The sequence below is a fragment of the Gossypium arboreum genome, chromosome 4, assembly GCF_025698485.1.
Source record: "Gossypium arboreum isolate Shixiya-1 chromosome 4, ASM2569848v2, whole genome shotgun sequence".
NCBI classification, from domain to species: Eukaryota; Viridiplantae; Streptophyta; class Magnoliopsida; order Malvales; family Malvaceae; genus Gossypium; species Gossypium arboreum.
In genome coordinates, this window is record NC_069073.1 from 50,972,835 (window position 1) to 50,997,260 (window position 24,426).

General features: G+C 33.5%; 1 non-coding gene across 1 annotated transcript; it reads left to right on the forward strand.

Moving 5' to 3' along the window:
• Positions 1–618: 618 nt before the first annotated feature.
• On the forward strand, positions 619–725 carry LOC128292405 (small nucleolar RNA R71). Its single transcript, XR_008282390.1, has one exon. It is a non-coding gene; the product is annotated as a small nucleolar RNA R71 (small nucleolar RNA).
• The last annotated feature ends 23,701 nt before the right edge of the window (positions 726–24,426 follow it).

Below are 24,426 nucleotides of genomic sequence, written 5' to 3' on the forward strand. Positions count from 1 at the left end.
ACTTGTTGATTTTTAAGTGTTGTTCCAGTGTTTTGGAAACGGGTTTCTAACACTGAAATAAACTTTATCAGCATCTCCTCAAGGTTCGACTTCTTCTCTTGTTGGTAAGGTTGTTGAAAGCCTGGAGGGGGTTATGGTCTTTCATTTCCTTAACCACCCTAAGAGAAATTGGGATGGTTCCTCCAACCTGCATTATAAGTGTTACTATAGGGATTATTCCGGGGTATAGAATTGTTACCCATATAGTTGACATGTTCGTTCTCTGTGCTAGGGCTGTAGGATCGACATTTTGGATTGTTCATCCCTCATCCATTCGTATTGAACTGCATTATCAGATGTACCTGTGTAGAACCATATAAACCGTCAATCTTTTTATTCAAAAGTTCTACCTGATTAGATAACATGGTGACCGCATCTACGTTAAAAACACTAGCTGCTTTCATCGGCTTCATTCTCATGACTTGCCACTGATAATTATCTAGTGCCGTCTCCTCTACAAACTCATGAGCCTCTTTAGGTGTTTTATTATTCAGAGTCCCACCGACGGCTGCATCGATCAATTACCTAGTTGAGAAATTCAAACCGTCGTAGAAAGTTTTAACCTGTAGCCATAAAGGTAACCCATGGTGAGGGCACCTTCTCAATAAATCCATATACCTCTCCCATGCATCATATAGGGTCTCTAAATCCATTTCTATGAAGGAAAAGATATCATTCATCAACTTAGCTATCTTAGCCGATGGAAAATACTTCAATAAGAACTTTTCAATCATTTGCTCCCATGTAGTGATAGAACCTCATGGTAGTGTAACACCCTTAACCCGTAACCGTCGCTGGAATAGGTTAGAAGGCATTACTTAACCCACAACACAACTCAGAATATTCGTATATCAAATATCAAATCATTCCAATAAATGTCATTCTTTCACATTCATCAAGAACATAAAATTGAGCATATGATACTTAAACGTGCATTCAGAACTAAATTGAAAGCATATAAAAGTTTCAGAACTTATAAAAATTTTCCACTTTTCAAAGGTCACACGCCCATATGAACAGGCCGTGTGCCTCACATGGCCTTAGACATGCCCGTGTGTCTAAGCTGTGTCAAAACAGGGCATAGCTACTGACTTGCTCACACGGCTACAAGACACGCCTATGTGCCTTGGCTATGGTCGAGCCTGACTTGGACCACACGGCTAGCCACACGCCTGTGTTCTTTCACCGCGTTCGGGCTTGACTTACAATTGTAGGTACCCCAGGGGACATACGACTATGCAACATAGCCGTGTGTCATACACAGCTGAGACACACACCCGTGTCTCTACCCGTGTGGACAAAAATAGGCCATTTGAATAGCCAATTTTCCACCCCAAATTTGGGTCAACCTACAAGCAAAGAATCAAGCATATATGCACCACTATTTTAGCCAATTTTATGCCAAAACATAAAATAAGATCATACCAAAACATTTCCTTCCATACATCATTCAATCTCAAACTAAAATTACCAAAACTTACCTACTATAACATACCACATTTGCATATTAACATCACATACCATAAGCCATTATCAATTATGAGTTTAAAAACCAACGAGCCAAATCACATGGCTAAGTATATGCATCACAAAACATGTTCCCACAACCACTAGCCTATACATGCCATACTCTAAAAATATACATTATCAAAAGTACCAAAATTAGATTCAATAGTGTGGTGACAATCCTTGACGATCCTCAAGCTTGCAGTAGCACTGATATCTATAAAACAATGCAAACATACATAAAGGAAGCTTTCAAAAGCTTAGTAAGCTCGTACCAAAAATCATCAATACATAAGTACTTACAAATTCCCAAATCATCTATCAAATCTATATCAACACAATCCATATGTTCATACCAAATCAATGAGCTTCACATTCATAGTATCATCTACCCCATAGGTATCGTACATACCTGAATCTTCCCATACTTATTCACTTTCATTCTCACATTTTGTTTAAATATTTTAAGACTTTCCATAAATTATTCGTGCTTTGAACATCTGCACACTTAGTACTGCAATAGTTAGCCGAAGCTAGAACGATTCCGCACACTTAGTGCCATCTCAATTAGCTGAACCTAAGTCGGTATCGCACACTTAGTGCCTCATATAGCCGAAGCTAGTTTAAATCGTACACTTAGTGCCAAATACTATTGATTTATCGTCGTATTCATCTAAACCGAACATATATATAATGTCTATATATTCAAAACATTAAAATTTACTTAACATCATGTTTTAAGTACTAACTTACCTCGTACTGGAAATTGCCGACTTGATCGTTTATTCTATAATCTTCGACTTCCCTCGGTCTAAATTTGAATTCCTCTTTTCTTGATCTATATGTATTCAAAATTAACCCTTTTATTCACCAAATCATTCAAAACAATCCATAAACACATATTTGAAGCATTTTGTAAACTAGCCCTCATATTTTCACATTTCAACAATTTAGTCCCTAATTCATAAAATCACCAAAATACACAAAATTTGCTCATACACAAGCTTAGCTAGATTTTAATAGCTCTCATATAAGTCCATACATTTCATTTATTTCACATTTTAGTCCCTCAAAATAACATTTTTACAAATTACCCCAAAATACTCAATTTCATCAAAAATCCAAAGACAAAACATGTAAACCAAATATTAAACTTTAAGATTTCATCTTATAACATCACGAAGCTCATGAATCCATCCATGGAACATTTCAAAATTATCATCAAAATAGAAATTGAGGCATGGGTTTGATAGAATTCGAAGCAACGATTACAAAAACATAAAAATCATCAAAAATCGAGCTCAATACTTACCTTAATCACCAATTTTTTAGCCGAACCCTAGCTTGATCTTTTTTATTATTTTTCTTTCAAATAATCGGCCAACAAAGATGATATATTGCATGGCATTTTATGTTTTCTTTATTAAAACACATATTATTACTCAAATGATTATTTTAACCTAAGCTATTTCATTATAAATTCCACCAACTAATGTCCACTAATGTCATTTAATGAGTCTAATGGTCCATTTACAACATAAGGGCCTCTCATTTACAAAGCCAAGTCAAATAGGCACTTTTAACATCTAACACACAGCTTTAACATTTTACGTGATTAGATCCTTTTATCAAATTAAACATACATACGGTTAAATTTTATATGAAACTTTCACACTTACTAATTCACATATCACAAGCACAGAAAATAAAATTTAAACATTTTTCTGACTTGAATATGTGGTCTCGAAACCACTATTCTGACTAGGGTCAAAACCAGACTGTTACAGGTAGGGAGTTCAACCACTGTTTAGCCTTATTCCTCAATGAGAAGGGAAACAACCGAAGGTGAATGTCGTCGTCAGAAACATCATTTATCTTAAAAGTATCACAGAATTATAGAAAGTTGGCCAAATGAGTATTTGGATCATCATCTTGCAAACCATCGAACTGAACAAATTGTTGGATCATTTGGATAGTGTTCGGCTTCAATTTGAAGTTATTCGCAGCAATAGCAGGTCTCACTGTAACAACCCAGTTTAGACCCTAGTTGGAATAGTGGTTTTGGGACCACAAATTCGAGTCATAAAAATATTTTAATATTATTTTATATTCTTATAATATGTGAATTAATACGTGGGAAAGTTTCATATAAAAATTTGATCGTTTGTGTGCTTAATTTAGAAAAAATGACCTAATCGCAGAAAATGCAAAAGTTGCATTCTATTGATAAAAGTCCTGAATTGCTATGGCTTATTAAAGCAAAGGTCCTTATGCTGTTATTATGCCATTGATAAGGTTAATGGACATAAATGACCATCCATTAAGTGATTTTATAATGGTTTATTATAGGTTAAATTTGTAAAAGGATTATTAATTATAATAAAACAAAACAAAACAAAAGATTAGTGATATTCATCTTTTTTTTTTTGCCAAAAATTGAGAAGGAAAGTGTTCATCCATGGTGTTTTAGGGTTCGGCTACTACTAAGCTTAATTATAAGTTCCTTTTTGTTGGGTTTTGATAATTTCTACATTTTTGTGATTGTTGCTTAGTACTCTAGCTAGCCTATACTTGAATTTTTGAATTTGATGATGATTTTGAGATATTCCATGGATGAGTCCATGAGTTTTTTGTTGTTAGTTGATGAATAATGAAAGATATGTGTTGGGTTAATATGTTTTCTAATTGAATTTTGATGAATTTAAGTATTTTGGACTAATTTGTGAAAATGAGAAATTGAGGGTCTAAAATGTAAAATAAATGAAATATGTCAGCTTATATGAGCTAAGGGAAAATTCGGCTAAGCATGTGTATATAGAAATTTTGTATATTTTGTGATTTTTGTGATTAAGGACTAAAGTGTTAAAATGTGAAAATGTAAGGGCTAATTTGTAAAATGCCTTAAATATGTGTAAATGGATTGAATTGAATGATTTGGTGAATAAAAGAGTTAAATTTGAATGTGTTTAGATCAAGAACCAAAGAAAAAAGAATTAGATCGGGGGAAAACAAAAGTAGTTGAGTAGTCGTTCGTTTTCGTTCATTTTCGTACGAGGTAAGTTGATATAAAAATAAATGTGTTTGAATTGAATTATTACTGCATATATGTTAATGAATAGTGATGAATAACTATTTGAGTTGAATATGAGAAATTCGAGGAAGTTCCGACAATGTGATGACGTTCGAAAAGTCCCGTACGAACCATAGGAATAGTTAGGATACATATGCCATGACATAGGATTCCGATATGTGATTTTGTATAAGACCACATCTGGGACATTGGAATTGACTTTTGATTTACGTGTAAGACCATTTCTGGGACGTTGGCATCGATTTGAGATTCATGTGTAAGACCATGTCTGGGACATCAGCATCATTTTTTATTTCCTGTAAGACCCTATTTGGGACAGTGACACCGATATTTGATTACATGTAAGAACGTTTGGGACGTTGGTATTGTACGAGCTTTTTGAGCTATCCACGTATCCTATTTGATTTCGTATGGTTCAACGGGCACCCTGAGAAATGAATAAATATATGAAATGTGTATCCGATTCAAGTATGTTTAAAATGTGTGTAAAGTTAAGAATGAGAAGTAAGTATATGTTTAATTGTGATTAAAAGATGATATGTGATATTCATGAAAGTGAAATATACTATATGTGTAAGTAAAGTGAATTGGAATTATATGATTTGTATATGAACAAATGAGTATGATGTACTTCATAAAATGTATATGTAAAATGGTTATGAATTGATTCATGAGTTGTATTTATTTGTGTATGGCTTACTAAGCTTTGGAAAGCTTACTTTGTGTGTTTTTCAATTGTGTTATAGATTATCAAAGCTACCGCGAGCTCGGGGATCGTTAAGGATCATTGTCACACTATCGAATGATATTTTGGTACTTTTGAAGTTGTAAATATTAATGTATGACATGTATAGGCTAGTGACTATATGATATTTTTTGTTAAGTTTATAGCCATGAGATTTGGCTTACTTTTGGTTGTAAATGTTGGTATGTTTTAGCCATTTTAGTTGGGTTATGATATGTTCTTGAAAGGTTAATAATGTGATGTATTTGATGTCTTATGTATGGCTTGTTTATGTGATGTTGAAGTGGTTGTGTTTAGATGGCATGATATGTGTATGTTTTGGTGAATTTGGCTACCTATAAGTGTATTGAAATTATGCTATTTTGGTTGCTTTGTGTGCTTGAGATTAGGGTGGAAAATTAGCTTTGCAAATGGCCTATTTTTGTCCACACGGGCAGAGACACGAGTGTGTGTCTCAACCATGTGCGGCACATGGTCATGTTACACAGCCGTGTGTCCCCTGGGGTAGTCCTACAATTTAAAGTCAGTCTCAACTACGGCCTAGACACATTGGCGTGTCTGGTGGTCGTGTGAGGCACACAGCCTTGGCACATGGGCGTGTGTAGCCACTTTGAAAAGTACACGGGCTAGACACATAGGTGTGTGGTTAGCTGTGTGACCAAAGTCAGTTTCGACCATGACCAAGGCACACGGGCATGTCTCCGGCCATGTGGTACAAGTCAATATGTATGCCCTGTTTTCACACGGCCTATGACATGGTCGTGTTTGAAAACCGTGTAAGTCACATGGCCTGTACAAACGGGCGTGTGACCTATGATTGCATAACTTTTCTAAGTGTCCAGAAGATTTTATATGTGATCAGTTTAGTCCCGAACCACTCTTAAGCATGTTTTAAGGTTTCGTATAACCTTGTAAGGGAAAATGTGAATGTTTGTGAATAGTTTATGATAATGAATGCAGAAATGTATGTGAATGATGTGTAATATTCGGTAATGGCTCTTAACCCTATTCCGATGATGGATACAAGTTAGGAGTGTTACACTCATAATACTCGATTTTGCTTTAGTTAACGAAGGTTTGGTATAATCGTACATAGTACGAGGAGCAGGATTTGCGACAACTACATGAGGTAGCTAAGTATTCTGTTTTTTAGCCATCTCCTCAGTAATATTAATGATGTCCTCTTGCTCTTCCACTATATTTTGCCGATGCTGCCTTACTTCTCTATGATTTTTTGGAGCTGTTCTTTCAATCTCACTGTTGAATACTAAAGGTCCTAATGGGTTTCTTCTAGTCATATACTAAAGGAACCTTCAAGAAGTAAACAAAAGAAAAATTAGAAAAACAAAATTAAACTAAAAAAAAATATAAAATGCAATAAAAGTAAAAATGACTTAATTAATAAAAATTTAGTGTTCCTAATATCTTAGTCCCCGGCAACGGCGCCAAAAACTTGATGAGTCACTAAACTAACTAAAATCACGATAAAGGCAAGCGCACCTATCGAATAGTAGTATAGCTATGGTGAGTCGAGAATATCGTATCCACGAGAACTAAAAGTACTAGTAATTACTATCTTTTTATTATCTAGCCAATAAATTAAAGGGGATGTTTTTAATCTAAATTTAACTAAACTAATTATTAAGAAAGTGACAAAGAATAGAAAGAGAAAATACTTGAATATAACCAAAGAGAAAGATAATACCCAGGAAAGAATCCACCTAGACTTCACTTATTATTTTTAATCTGAATTAGACGATTTATTCACTTGTACCTTGATCTATAGAAATCCCTAAATTATGTTAATATCTCTTTCGAGAGTAAGAACAACGGACTCTAGGTTGATTAATTGGAATCCCTTTCTAATTAAAACCTTGATTGTTGCATTAACTCGATTTATGGATTCCCTTATTAGATTTCACTCTAGTATGGTAGATTTATGTCATCTTATTTCTAGGATTGCATACAACTCCAGTCAATTATGCCAGATCTACTCTTAAATAGGGACTTTTGCTCCACTGAAATAAGCACATCACACTTGGATTAATATCTTAAAAATATTAAAGCAAGAAATAATCATACATAATTGAGAACAAGAATAAAGTATTTATCATATAATTCAGAAAATCAAATAATAAGATTCATCGTAGGTTCTTCCCTAGGTATCTAGGAAATTTATTTCATAATCTAGGAAGGAAAACATCACAAAATTAGAATAAAAACAAGACATAAGAAACCCAATAAAACTTCGAAGGAAATTTGACTAGAGATATTCAATCTTGAAAGAGATCTGCTTCTGAGTTGATTTTGACGATATTCTTCAAGTAATTTCTTCATTCTACTCTGCGTCCCCCTTTAGTCCTCTTCTAATAGGTATTTATAAACTTTAGAATGCTCAGAAACCCTAAAAATTGGGTTTTTTTTTGTGTAAAAGAGAAGCAGGGTTCGAAATTAACATAGACTGGCACATGGTCGTATGGCTAGCCCGTGTGGAAGTTCCCAGGCCGTGTGATTCCTGAAAATAGCTCTTTTTGTCTAATTTTGGCCCGTTTTTCGCTCATTGCACTTCCCTATGCTCACCGAAGTATAGAAACATAAATTTAAAGGATTAGAAGCATCAAGTTCACTAATTCACATAATAAATCATCCAAAAACATGCGATGTAACACCCCTCACCCATATTCAACGCCGGAATAGGGTTACGGAGCATTACCAGACTTACAACATAATTATACATACTTTTCACATACATTTAATCAATTCATACATTCATCAATCAATTTGTCCCTAATACGAGCCTATAAGGCCAAAAACATGCTTTGGGAGTGGTTCAGGACTAAACCGATAACTTAAGAAACTTTCACGAAACTTTGAAAATTTTCTTAAAATAAGGGACACACACTGTGTGGCTCGATTGTGATAGGGCCACGCCCCAAGTTGTACCTAGCTCGAGCAAGGAGCCTTTGGAGCTGCCTCAAGGTCCTATCACTTGAGCACGAGCCAAGCACTTCAAAGAGGCTATCTCGGCCTTAATAGATCAAGTGTGGGGCGAGACCTTGGCTGGACACATCGAGAGAGCTTGGGTCAACCCTACGAGTTCACCTTGCAATCTTTTGCAAGCTAAACTAAGCTCAAACTTAGCTCCATGCGTTCGATTCAGCTCAATTGAGTTCATATCTATCTTTTAGTTCATGCAATTTACCTTTCTGGAATAAACTTAGTTGTTTAATTAAGTTAGTTAATTTAGTTTTAGCTCATAAATATGTCTTAATTTGAACTTACTAATTTTGGGTTAAATGTGTTTTATTTTAATGCATGTTTTTAATATGTCATAGTTAGTACATGTTATTAATTTGTCTTGGTCTATTACATATTTTTAATATGTTCTAGCTTCATTCGAATTTAATATGCAAGTATTAAAGTGTCTTAGCTACTACATGTGTTAAATGTGTCCTAGTGCTGCCAAATGTAACATGTCTTAAACTTAATTAATTTGTTGAATTAATGGTGCAGCTACATACATGGAACAGCATGAATGCAAGGAGCTGATGGTTTATTTCTTCAAAGCATCATTTTGTGGACACCAATGGCCAAATGATGAGCCGTCGTTTCTTCTTTCCAAGCTAACCATTCAGCTCTCCAAGTAGCCTTGAAAGCTTTCACACTAGCTGAATATTCCATTCACACTTCAAGGCCATTTGGTTTTGTGATTTCACACACAAGAGCTATCCAACTCCAAGTGTTCACATCTAAAAACCGTTCAAGACCCCAAGCTAAATTTATTGGACCCAAAACCATTCAGCTGATCAAACAGCTCAATTAAAGCCTATTAAAACACATTGGCAGAATTTATCTAGCCATTTCAGCTCACCTTCCACTTCATTTAAATCAATCTCTTTGTATATATCATCTTGGCATAATGGCTTGTATATTTTGAGTATGGCATGTATAGCATTATAATCATTTTGTATATATGGTCTTATGATATGGTTATTGAGTGGTATGGAAATAGAAATGCTTGGTAATGATTAGCCATTGGAATGGCTAATCATGATCATATTTGGTATTATGTATGTCAAATTGCTAGCTAATCCATGGAAACCATGAAATAGGTAAAATTTACCATAAAATAGATTCAGACAACAGCAGTGACGTGAGTTTGAAAAATCACTAAAAATAGTAGAAATGGAATTAAATAATGAATAAGTTATGGAATCGAAGCTTGATGAGTCTATTTTCATATGAAATAAGCGAAACAGGTATATGAGCTATATTTTATGAGATGTTTAAATTTTTGTGAAACAGGGCCAGAGCGATTTCTGGATCCCCTGTTCTGACTTTGGAAATTCACCATAAATTTTACAGAGATAATTAGAAATCACGCTTTATATGTACAGATTCCTTATTGAGTCTAGTTTTATTACAGACAAACGGCATAGTCATTGAAGCTCTGTATAGGGAGATATCTGATTCGTAATACACAGAGGTCAGAGTAGTTGAACCCTGAAACAGGGGAGACTTTAACTAATAAACTGTACTAATTGGCCCAACCAAAATTCTAGAAAAAATTAGTAGATATATATATGAGTCTCGTTTCAGGAAAAATTTACGAATTGGATTTGAGTTTCGTAACTCGAGATATGATTTTTAAAGCGACTGTGATGCAGTTAGCCAGCTTGTCTGGAAATTTTAAAATGAATTGTATGAGCTGTTTAATTAATGAATTAAGTCCGTTAACACCTTGTGTTCGACTCGACAACGGTCTCGGTGCAGGGTGTTACATTTAGTGGTATCGAGCAGGTTTAGTCAGTTCTCGGACTAACCTAGCATGTGTAAAAGTTTAGCTATACATGCCAGCGATCTGTGATAGTGTGATGTCTTCCGACGCGTATAAGTACCGTCTTATTTAGGCAGGTACTCTCCAACCGAGCTGCGCCAACCATGTTCAATGTTAAGTAAAGGTATTTGAGTAAAATTATGATTATGATAAGTCTCGGTTCAGAAAAGTATGAATAAAGGTTTATGATACATATGTGATAATATGTGAGATGAAAGTTCATGTTGTGATAAATATTCATATTTACTTAATGCTCATACGATGTAGTGTATGTGGCTTACTTGATAAGATGAACGGAATAAATAGAAAGTAGTAGAGGTATGAATAAAGGTCATAATATTATGATACTGAATGAAAATGTCCTTGTCTTGATTGGATGTCGAATGTTGATGAATGTTAATGGTATATAATTTTTATGAGGTAAAGGATTATAATGAAATGAACTTATCTATGTTAAATTGTTGGACTGAATTATATGATTGTAATGATATGTACATGATGATGCACGAAATGAAAGTTGTGATTGTGATGCAAATATCTATATTTGTTTGGCCTTATATAATGTCATGAGCATGAATTAATTTAATTAAATGAATGGATAAGTAAAGTCGTCTAGAAAACATAGAATGTATGCATAAGTATATTGTCTAAATGGGACAATAGGAAAATTGGTGTAAGCCAACATGAATGAATGACATGATTTTGATGATGTTACTATGATGATGGAAGTTGTGTCATATGTGTATGTATAAGAAAGTCGAGTCGAGGTCCTACAACCCTCCCCTTACCAAAGTGGTACTTATAATGGAATTTCATGAGATTTGTATTGAATAAGTTTTCGGTTGAGAACCCAAAGAGTTCGGTGATAGAATAATTATAAGTATGATCCGAGATTGAAAATGAGCTGATAAGTAAAGTCGAGCCGAGAAAGTATCGGATTGATATAAAGATTATTGGAATTATGCATTGTCCTAGTTAGAAAAGGAATTCTCCTTGGTAAATCGAATTACTCAAGTGCAAGGTCGAGAAAAGTGTAAATCGAAATTTATTCGAACTGACATTCTTTAGTGAATGATTTAATATGAAATTTGTGACGGCAGAACTAGTTGGGAAATGATATTTCAAATGTGAATTATCCGAGTGTGACAGATTATGACCGGACAGATTTAGCGATCTCTTTTGAGATGTTCTATGTGTTCACCCGTTCTCGAAATATTTTTATGGCTATTGATCTTCGAAGAAATTCTTGTTATATGGGAATGTCTCCTAATTTTGGTGTTGGATGAAAGCATTGGTAGTCTGATTGGTTTATAATTTATATTGCTCTATTTCATTGGGTATTCTATTTCATTTAAATCGATAAGAATTGATGAGAGAATTCATATGATATTATGATTCTGCTTTCTTCTACTTGATGCTTCATCGATATATATGTATGGGAAGATATATTGATCTTGTTATATTTGATTTCATGGGATTAAATGATGTTTTCTTTTGGACTTTCTTTCTTTGAAGAATTATCGGGGTATTCTCGTATTTTCTCTATGAATTTGGTTTTCGATTCTCGGCATAGTATCGTATCTTGGGTTTCTTTATCCTGGATCTCTTTATTCGGATTTCTTTATTCGGGTTTCTCTATCTTGGATTTCTTTATTCGGTTTTCTTGTTATCTTTGTTCCATAATTTATCAATTATGACTCATGTTCAAGTCGTTCTTCACTTCGTGATAATCATGTCAAATATGACTATACTTCTAATTTGATCTTGGTAATGTGGTGATTTTAGTATTGGGATTTTTCTAATTTATGTGTAAGGATTTGACATCGAGAAAGGCATAGGTGATAAAAGCGCGAGTTTCGATCGGTATGGTAAATTATTTATTTGAAAGATTTCATGTGACAATTATGTCAGGATTATTTTTCCCAAGTTTGATAATAGAATTTCATTTTGTACGGATCAAAGAGTAAATAGTTTGAACGAGAAGTGTATATTTAATAGAAAGAGTTGAATATTAGTTTAAGTCACTACGAATGATAAGGTTTCCATCTTGTGAAAGCTAAAAGTTTATTACATGTTGACGAGTTCGGATAGATGAGAATATTGGTAACAAGGCGTCGAACTAGACTAGTCTACATTGAGCAATGACTTCGACTTTCAAGAATGTATTGTTGTATGAATTGTGATGTGTTTCAAGACAGTGAGGTAATGTGATAGTTTAGAGCATCCGATGTTACATAAAATCGGAGTTGTTAAAGGGGTTAAAGCCGAGCATTGGGATCTATCAAAATTATCCTTGTCAATGTTGATATTGGGATGGAAATGAGAAGGATTATTCTTGAGGCCATATCGAATTATTTTATGGCGGAAAGAGGAAAATGTGATGTATCCTATTGTTAAATGTTTGGCGAGATCTATAAATCACATTTGTATTGAATGAATTCCTACTCATCGATTCATGGAATTTCAGTCTCTTTGATTGTTGGATTTCTTGGAATTCGGTCTCCATTAAATCAAGTTGAGATCCGGGTTTTATGTCATGATATCATGGGAAATTGAGAAGGGTTGAAAATTTAAGAACAGGTTGAGAGTTGAGGCGTAAGCTTTTAGATCATATGAGAAATTGAAGAGATGTATTGGAGGTACAGTCTAAGTGCAAGTTCTTGACACCAAATATGAGATTAAAAGTGAAGACCACTTTTACGGTAAGATTTTCGGGGACGAAAATCCCTGAAGGGGGGGAGAGTTGTAATATCCTGATTTTGGGCCTAGTCGGAATAGTGGTTTCGTGACCACAAAATCTGAGATAGAAATAATTATTTTATGATTATTTTAAGGTCTATGATATGATTGCATGATTGTGTGAAAATTTCGTGAAGAAATTTTATGCATAAAATGCTTAATTTGAAATTTGGGACTAAATTGAATAAATTGCAAAACTTGTGTTCTAGAAGTATTTTGCATAAAATTGAATTATATTATTAATTAGAGGTCCTTAAAGAGTAATTTTACCAATTTCTAAGTCTATGGACAAAATTGGATATGGATGGAATTTTGGAAAGTTTAGTAGTAAGGGCATTTTGGTCATTTAGGGATAAAATGAATTAAAATACAAAATTAAAAGCCAATTTTGCTCATCTTCAACCCCATGGCCGAATATAGCAAGGAGAAACCATGGCTAGGGTTTTCAAGCTTCCAAGCTCGATTGTAAGTCCGTTCTAGCCTCGTTTTAATGATTTTACGTTTTGGAGTCCCTAGCTCGATTTAGCTTATGCTAGCAATAATTTAACCTAGGGTTTATATTTGGAAAAATACCCATAGGTGAAATTTGTGTATTTTGGTGTTTTATGATAGAATGTGAGGTTTTAAATTATGTTAGACAACTTGTGCTACTCGGTTTTAAGTGAAAACGAGCAAAGGGCTTAATCGGTAAAAATACCTAATAGTCATAAGTACATGTTAGAGTGAGAATTTGATGTTACCATAGAAGGAAAAATGATCAGCATGTCATAAAACATAAGAAAATAGGCTGAATTTTAATTTACGAGCTTTGGGGCAAAAGTGTAAATATGCAAAAGTTTAGGGGCAAAATTGTAATTTTTCCAAAATATGATTTTGGGTCAATTTGAATAATGTGAGTCCTAATTAGACTATATTTTAAATGATAGAGCAAGGAAAACTGAAATTGGGCTAAAATGGGGAAAATACCAAGTTGTGGATTTAAATGGTAAAATAACCATTTTAGCATACGAGGTAAGTTCATGTGTAAATAATGTAGCATAATTGTTATTTTTAAGTTATTGATATTAATTATGTGTTATGCTGAATTTCATCATGAAATGTATGCTTTGTGGTTAATTTCAAATAATGTGTAAATTATGTGAGCTACTTGTTAAATATAATTGTTACTGAGTATTGATTTGGCATTCTACGGAAGACGGCAAGAATAAGTGTTCGAGGAAAAGCCCGTTTGAACCTTAGGAATAGATTAGGATACAAGTGACATGTCACTAGGATGGTTGAGCATCCGAACTCGTTGAGTTGAGTCCGAGTTCACTTATGGATGCGAATGTCCGAACTCGTTGAGTTGAGTCCGAGTTCGTGAGATGTAACTAGGCATCCGAACTCGTTGAGTTGAGTCCGAGTTCACTTATGGATGCGAACGCCCGAGCTCGTTGAGTTGAGTCCGAGTTCACTTATGGGCGGGTTACATGGTAGCTTGGCTACATATGTGGCACTTATGTGCAAACTTTCCATGTATCCGAATTATATTCCGATGTGTTCAACGGGTAAAGTTCTACTCAAATGGAGGAATACTAAAGATGAAAGGGACGTATTGGTAAGTGTTGTGAAATGGATACTTTGAACAGGTATGTACTTAACCCTCGGGTTGAAAACTCGATATAACAACAATATGGTAAGATGATAAATGAAAAGGTGATATGAATGTCTTGGTGATGATTATGCAAATGATGTTTTATGTTTGCTTATATGGTTATGTTACTTGCTATTTGCATGTGAGCTTACTAAGCATTTATGCTTACTCCTCCTTTTCATTCCTTGTAGTGTTGACAAGCCAGCTCGAAATCGGAAGCGGTCGGAGGCACGCTCACACTATCCGTATACCATCTTGGCATAATGGCTTGTATATTTTGAGTATGGCATGTATAGCATTATAATCATTTTGTATATATGGTCTTATGATATGGTTATTGAGTGGTATGGAAATAGAAATGCTTGGTAATGATTAGCCATTGGAATGGCTAATCATGATCATATTTGGTATTATGTATGTCAAATTGCTAGCTAATCCATGGAAACCATGAAATAGGTAAAATTTACCATAAAATAGATTCAGACAACAGCAGTGACGTGAGTTTGAAAAATCACTAAAAATAGTAGAAATGGAATTAAATAATGAATAAGTTATGGAATCGAAGCTTGATGAGTCTATTTTCATATGAAATAAGCGAAACAGGTATATGAGCTATATTTTATGAGATGTTTAAATTTTTGTGAAACAGGGCCAGAGCGATTTCTGGATCCCCTGTTCTGACTTTGGAAATTCACCATAAATTTTACAGAGATAATTAGAAATCACACTTTATATGTACAGATTTCTTATTGAGTCTAGTTTTATTAGAGAGAAACGGCATAGTCATTGAAGCTCTGTACATGGAGATATCTGATTCGTAATACACAGAGGTCAGAGTAGTTGAACCCTGAAACAGGGGAGACTTTAACTAATAAACTGTACTAATTGGCCCAACCAAAAATTCTAGAAAAAAATTAGTAGATATATATATGAGTCTCGTTTCAGGAAAAATTTACGGAATTGGATTTTGAGTTTCGTAACTCGAAATATGATTTTTAAATCGACTGTGATGCAGTTAGCCAGCTTGTCTGGAAATTTTAAAATGAATTGTATGAGCTGTTTAATTAATGAATTAAGTCCGTTAACACCTTGTGTTCGACTCCGGCAACGGTCTCGGGTACGGGGTGTTACATTCAATACATACCAAATTACTAAACCAAATTCATCAAGAATCACATAACTTATAATTGCATTTCATCACCTTTCCAACAACTAAATCATACCTCTTAAACATTTCAAATCATTATCCTCAATTCATACAAAAATATACCAACTTTCAAGCAACAATACCACAACATATAACTATCCAAAAGAACATTCATACAACTATTACAAAACAATCCATCACTTAGGACATTATATGTAACACCCCTTACCCGTATCCAAGGCCGGAACAGGGTGCGAGGAATTACCAGACTTAACCATACACATAGACGAAAATCGGGCCATAAAATTTCACTTAATTTAAAGCTTTTCGAGCACAAGCATAGACTCATAATTAAAGACATATAATCTAGCATAAATGAGCACTTACACATCCATAATCATGCAATAACATGTCATTCACTTTAAACATATTTGCTTACCATCCTGTATATAATATACATTCTTATATTAACTACAACTAGACATGCTAAATCTTATTCTCAATTTATATCATCATAATGTAGTTACCAATTTGTCCATTAAACATCCATATTCAAGGCAACATTACTCATTTCCATTTAATTCATGATCCCCTAGCCTGCATTTAACTTACCTGATGTATTACCAATCGTGCATAACAAAGAAAGCTAACTATATCATCATATCAAAACATAGGACATGGCATGATTAATTAAACTTACAAACCATAATGGATAAGGACCACATGTCATGATCATATACGATAACTCAATGCAAACTGATATGTATGGTCAAAGTCACACTAATAATACATATCACAAACCAACTTCCTATACATGCCACTCACTTGATATTTCTAATATTTGAATTAATTCTCCCAAAAATAATAGCTTGATAGTGTGATTTTGCCTCCGACGATCTCCAACCCCGAGCCGACCTGCCAAAATTGAAGAAGGAGAGAGGAGGGGTAAGCTTTACGCTTAGTAAGTCCATATGAAGTTAATAAGCAATTACCCACATGTGTTTTTTTTTTAAGGTAAAACATCATAATTGTACAATTTACTCTTGTTCAGGTTAAGCTATTTTACCGAGTTATAGTTACTAATTCATTTATATCTGGAGCTACGAGATTCCAAATTAAGTTTCATTAATTTTAATTGAAACGAGACTCATATACCTTTCTCCCAAAAAATTTCCAGAATATTTGGTTTAGCCAATTAGCAAATTTATTCATTAAAATTTCCCCTCTTTTGCTATTTAACAATTCTGACCTCTCTTCACTAAAAATTATTTTTCTCATAATACAGAATTTTGATAATACATTCATCTATCTTTTTAGAGAATAGACTCATTTATAATTTTAATAATATAAATTACAACCCATAATTATTTTTATAAAATTTTTAATGATTTTCTCAATTCGAAAGAGGGGATCATGAAGTCATTTAGACTCTGTCTAACAACAATTTAAATATCTCATAATAGAATTTTTTATTGCATATACCGTTTCTTCTATGTGAAACTAGACTCATTGGGATTTAACCTCATATTTTATTCAGCCCCTAATTCAATTTCCACAATTTATGGTGAATTTCCAAAGTTGCACCACTGCAGTAACCCAAAACTGCCAAGGCTAAATTTACACATTCATTACTATTACTCACCAAATCCATACAATATCATTTCATTCATAATGGTAAGAACACATAATTATAATTCATAATCATAAATCCATAATCTCAATGTCATCAAGCATCAAGGACTTATTCCAAATCATGCCATTTTCATAATATTCACCAAATACTATATACATCATAGATCATCATATGTCAAGGCATCACACATAAGTTTAGTGTACATACTTGTACAACTTGTAACATAACTCAAAGACATACTCACCAATGGCTTATCTCATTGGGATCATCAATGAATACTTCGCCAAATTACCTGTTGAACACTCGGAATATAATCGAATACACGGAATGCATGCATATAAGTGCCATGCCCACAGCTAGACAAACTCAATAGTCTGTGGAATATATGTGTAGCCAAGCTACCATGTAACCCACCCATAAGTGAACTCGGACTCAACTCAACGAGCTCGGGTGTGCACATCCATAAGTGAACTCGGATTCAACTCAACAAGTTTGGATGCCTAGTTACATCTCACAATTTCAGACTCAACTCAACGAGTTCGGAACTCAAATACCTAGTGACATGTCACTTGTATCCTAATCTATTCCTAAGGTTCAAACGGGATTTTCCTCGATCACACATCTTTTTCGTCTTCCATAGAATTTTGGAACCGATACTTTGTAGCATTTCATATTTATCAAGTAATTCACATAATTTTGCATATTACTCAACAATAACCACAAAGCATAAGATTTCATAATAATAATCATCATACCATATAAATAACATTAAATTACTTAAAATGAACTTACATCTCATTTAATATCAAGGCAGTAACATTAAATTACACATTGCATTATAAAAAAATCATATGAACTTACCTCGTATGCGAAAATGGCCATTTTTATTATTTTGTCCACAACCTGATATTTTTTGATTTTAGCCCGAATTTCGATTTTTCCTTGCTCTGTCATTTCAAATATAGCCGAATTAGGGCTCACATTATTCAAATTAACCTAAAATCATATTTTTGCAAAATTACAATTTTGCCCTTAAACTTTGTCAAAATTACATTTTTACCCCTAGGCTCGTAAATTAAACTTCATCCTATTTCATTATGTTTTATGAAATGCTGATCATTTTTACCTTCTATAGCAACATCAAATTCGCACTCTAACATGTACTTATGAACATTAGGTATTTTTACCGATTGTGTCGTTTTACTCGTTTTCACGTAAAATCGCTTAGTAAAAGTTGTTTAACACAATTTCAAGCTTCATATTCTACCATAAAACATCAAAATGAGCACATTTCACCTATGGGTATTTTTCCAAATACAAACCCTAGGTTAAATTATTACTAGAATAAGCTTAACCAAGTTATCAAGATTTCAAAAATGTAAAGAACTTTAAAAACGGGGCTAAGGAGCATTTACAATCAAGCATGGGAATTTGAACAAACCTTAAACATGGCTGCTGTTGGTAGAAATGGTTGAATGAAGAAGATGATAGCTAATTTGACTTATTTCCCTTTTTAATTCTTTTAATTATTAGTTTACCAAAATACCCCTAACTTAAAAATATTTTATTACACCCATTTCATGTCTATTTTTGTCCAGAAATTAACCAATGGTCTAATTACCATTTAAGGACCCTCAATTTAAAATTTCATAACAATTGGACACCTCTAGTATGTAGAACTCAACTTTTACACTTTTTACGATTTAGTCCTTTTGACTAAATTAAGTGCCTGAACGTTAGAATCTTCAAACGAAATTTTTCACGAAATTATTCCATGAAATCGTAGACCCTAAAAATATAATAAAAAATAAAATTTTCATCGTCGGATTTGTGGTCCAGAAACCACTGTTCTGACTAGGCCCAAAATCAGGGTGTTACAACTCTCCCCCATTTAGGGATTTTTGTCCCCAAAAATCTTACTGGAAAAGTGGTCTACACTTAGATTTCTCAATCTCATACTCAATACCAAAGTACCTTCACTCAGGTGGTGCCTCTAATACATCTCTTTAATTTCTCATATGATCTGAAAGCTTACGGACTCAACTCCCAATTGTTCTTAAATTTTCAAAGGCTTCTTAGTTTCCCATGATATCATGACATAAAACACGGATCTCAATTTGGTTTATGGAGACTAGAATTGCAAGAAATCCAACAATCAAAGGAATCTGCACTCTTCCGAAATAATCATACAAATTTTCATATCAATAAATCACAATTCAATAACATCTTAATCAAATTACAGTACACGTCATTACTCTCTAAATGAATAGGCAAATTTTCACTGTAAGCTTCATACAGTTCTTTCTGTATAAGCCTCGAAATAATAATACCATGAATCAGATCCAATCTGAAATTCAACATCAGAAGTCGATCCTCACTATACTCTTTTAGTTTACTACTCACTATCACATTTTCCTCTTTTTGCTATGGAAATAATTCTGATATAGCCTCGAAAATAATCCTTCTCATTCTCATCCTAATATCAATACTGGTAGAGATAATTCCGGTAGATCCTGATGCTCGGCTTTAACCCCATCAACAATTCAAATTTTCTGTGACATCAAATGCTCCAAACTATCACAGTAACTTATTTTCTTGAAACACATCACCATTCATACAACAGCGCATTATTGAAAATTAGGAAATCTTTACTCAATGCAAACTAGTCTAGTTCAGATGCTTTGGTTAGCAATATTCTCATCTGTCCAAACCTTGCTAACATGTAATAAATTTTTCAGCTTTCGCAAGATGAAAACTTTATCATTCTTAGTAGCTTTAACTCATATCAAAATTTTCTAAGAGATATGCACTTCTCGTTCAGACTATTTGCCTTTTACCCGTAAAGAAATGAAATTCTATTATCAGACTTGGGAAAAATGATCTTGACATAATTGTCATATTAAATCTTTCAAATAAATAATTCACACAGATTAAACACTCGAGCCGATCTAAACACCGTTGAATGACATTTCAAGTAATCCTTTCTTCTAGTTACTAAACAATTCATCATGCAGTCCTTTACTATTCATTCCTTACACTAATCAAAACCATCTCAATTGCATTAGCTCAAGTAACCAAAATACCTCAATTGAAGTCATTAATTATAATTGACTTACTTTAGAGAAGTAATACACCATACCGATTGAAACTCGCACTTTTATCACTTATGCCTTTACTATTGTCAAATCCTTACACGAAAATTTGAAAATTTCTAATACTAAAATCACCACATTACCAAGATCAAATCGGAAGTATAGTCATGCTTGTCATGATTATCACGAGCTGAAGAATGCACTTCGAACATAAGTCATAATTGAAAAATTATGGAATAAAGATAACAAGAAAACCGAATAAAGAAATCCAAGATACGATACTATGCTGGAAAATCGAAAACCAAACTCATAGGAAAATATGGAAGATCTCAAAAATTCCTCAGAGAAAAGAAGTCCAGAAGAAAACATCATTTAATCCCACTGGAATCAAATATAACAAGAACAATGTATTTTCCCATACATATATATCAAATGGAGCATCAAGTAAAAGAAACAATATCATAATATTATACATATCCTCTCATCAATTCTTATCAGATGAAATGTAATAAATGCCTGAGGAAATACAGCAATACAAATTATAAACTAGTCAGACTACCAATGCTTCTATCTAACACCAGGATTAGAAAACATTCCCATATAACAAGAATTTCTTCAAAAGATCAACAACCGTAGAAATTTTTTTGAGAACGGATAAATACATAGAACATCTTAAAAGAATCTATTAAATCTATTCAGCCGTAACTGTCACACTCAGATATTACACATTTCAAATACCATTTCCCACAACTAGTTCTGCCATCACAAATTTCATGTTAGACCTTTCACTAAAGAATACCAGTTCTGAATAAATTTTGATTTACACTTTTCTCGACCTTGTACCTGAGTAATTCAATTTACCAAAGTAAATTCATTCTCTAACTGGGACAGTGCATAGCTGCAATAATCTTTATGTCAACCTGATACTTTTCTAGCTCTGACTTTACTTATCAACTCATTCTCAATCTCTAAACATACTTATAATTATTCTATCATTGAACTCTTTGGTTTTTCAACCGGGAACTTATTCAATACAAATCTCATGAAATTCCATTATAAGCACCACTTCGATAAAGGGGAAAGGGTTGTAGGGCCTCTGACTCGACTTTCTTATACATATACATATGACACAACTTTCATCATCATAGCAACATCATCAAAATCATGTCATTCATTTCAAGCAATGCAACATTCATGTTGGTTTACACCAATTTTCCAATTATCCCATTTAGACAAGTATACTTATACATGCATCTTATGTTTTCTAGATAGCTTTACTTATCCATTCATTTAATCAAATAAGTCATGCTCATGACATCACATAAAGGACAAAGAAACATGAATATTTGCATCACAATCATAACTTTCACTTTGTGTATCATCATATACATATCATTACAATCATATAATTTTGTCCAAACAATTTAACATAGATAAGATCATTTCGTTATAATTCTTTATCTCATAAAAATATCATTAACATTCATCAACATTCAATGTCCAATCAAGAAAATGACATTTTCATTCGTATCATGATATTATGAACCCTTACTCATACCTCTACGAATTTCTATTTATCCCATTCAACTTGTCAAGTAAGCCAAGTGCACTATATCATATGAGCATTAAGCAAATATAGATATTTATCACAACATAAACTTTCATATCACATGTTATCACATATATATCATAAACTTTTATTCATACTTTTCTGAACCGAGACTTATCATAATCATAATTTTACTCAAATACCATCAATCACCTTGAACATGGTCGGTGCAACTCGGTTGGAGAGTACCTTTGTTTAAATAAGATAGTGCTCTTATGCTTCGAAAGACATCACACTATCACAGATCCGTGGCATATATAACTAGACTTTTACACATGCTAAGTTAGTCTGAGAACCGACTAAACCATAGCTTTGATACCACCAAATGTAACACCCCTTACTCGTATCCAAGGCTAGAACAGGGTACGAGGCATTACCAGACTTAACCATACACATAGACGAAAACCGGGCCACAAAATTTCATTTAATTCAAAGCTTTTTGAACACATGCATAGATTTATATTTAAAGACATATAACGTGGCATAAATGAGCACTTACACATCCATAATCATGCAATAACATGTCATTCACTTTAAACATATTTGCTTACCATCCTGTATATAATATGCATTCTTACATTAACAAGAATTAGACATGCTAAATCTTATTCTCATTTTATACAATCATAATGTAGTTACCAATTTGTCCATTAAACAAGCATATTCAAGGAAACATTACTCATTTCCATTTAATTCATGATCCACTGGCCTACATTTAACTGACCTGATGTATTACCAATCGTGCATAACAAAGAAAGCTAACTATATCATCATATCAAAACATAGGACATGGCATGATTAATTAAACTTACAAAACATAATGGATAAGGACCACATCTCATGATCATATACGATAACTCAATGCAAACTGATACGTATGGTCAAAGTCATAATAATAATACATGTCACAAGCCAACTTCCTATACATGCCACTCACTTGATATTTCTAATATTTGAATTAATTCTCCCAAAAATGATAGCTTGATAGTGTGATTTTCTCTCCGACGATCTCCAACCCCGAGCCGACCTGCCAAAACTGAAGAAGTAGAGAGGAGGGGTAAGCTTTATGCTTAGTAAGTCCATATGAAGTTAATAAGCAATTACCCACATGTCTTTTTTTTTAAGGTAAAACATCATAATTGTACAATTTACTCTTGTTCAGGTTAAGTTGTTTTACCGAGCTACAGTTACTAATTCATTTATATCTGGAGCTACGAGATTCCAAACTAGGTTTTGTTAATTTTCTTTGAAACTAGATTCATATACCTTTCTCCCATAAAATTTCCAGAAGTTTTGGTTTATCCAATTAGTACGGTTTATTCACTAAAGTTTCCCCTTTTTTGCTGTCCAACAGTTCTGACCTCTCTTCACTAAAAATTATTTTTCTCGTAGTACAGAATTTTGATAATGCTCTCATATATATTTCTAGAGAATAGAATCATTAAGGATTTTAATAATATAAATTAAAATCCATAATTATTTGTATACAATTTTTAATTATTTTCTCTAATCGGAAGAGGGGATCATGAAATCATTCAGACTCTGTCTCACAACAATTTAAATATCTCATAATAGAAATTTCAATTGCATATACCTTTTCTTCTATGTGACACTAGACTCATTGGTATTTAACCTCATATTTTATTTAGCCCCTAATTCAATTTCCACAATTTATGGTGAATTTCCAAAGTTGCACCACTGCAGTAACCCAAAACTGCCAAGGCTAAATTTACTCATTCATTACTATTACTCACCAAATCCATACAATATCATCTCATTCATAATGGTAAGAACACATGATTATGCTTCATAAGCATAAATCCATAATCTCAATGAAATCAAGTATCAAGGACTTATTCCAAATCATGTCATTTTCATAATATTCACCAAATACTATATACATCATAGATCATCACATGTCAAGGCATCACACATAAGTTTAGTGTACATACCTGTACAACTTGTAACATAACTCAAAGACAAACTCACCAATGGCTTATCTCATTGGGATCATCAATGAATACTTCGCCAAATTATCCGTTGAACACTCGGAATATATTCAGATACACGGAATGCATGCGGAATATATGTGTAGCCAAGCTGCCATGTAACCCACCCATAAGTGAACTCGGACTCAACTCAACGAGCTCGGGTGTGTGCATCCATAAGAGAACTCAGATTCAACTCTACAAGTTCGGATGCCTAGTTACGTCTCACGAACTCGGACTCAACTCAACGAGTTCGGAACTTAAATATCCTAGTAACATGTCACTTGTATCCTAATCTATTCCTAAGGATCAAACGGGATTTTCCTAGATCACACATCTTTGTCATCTTCCACAGAATGTTGGAACT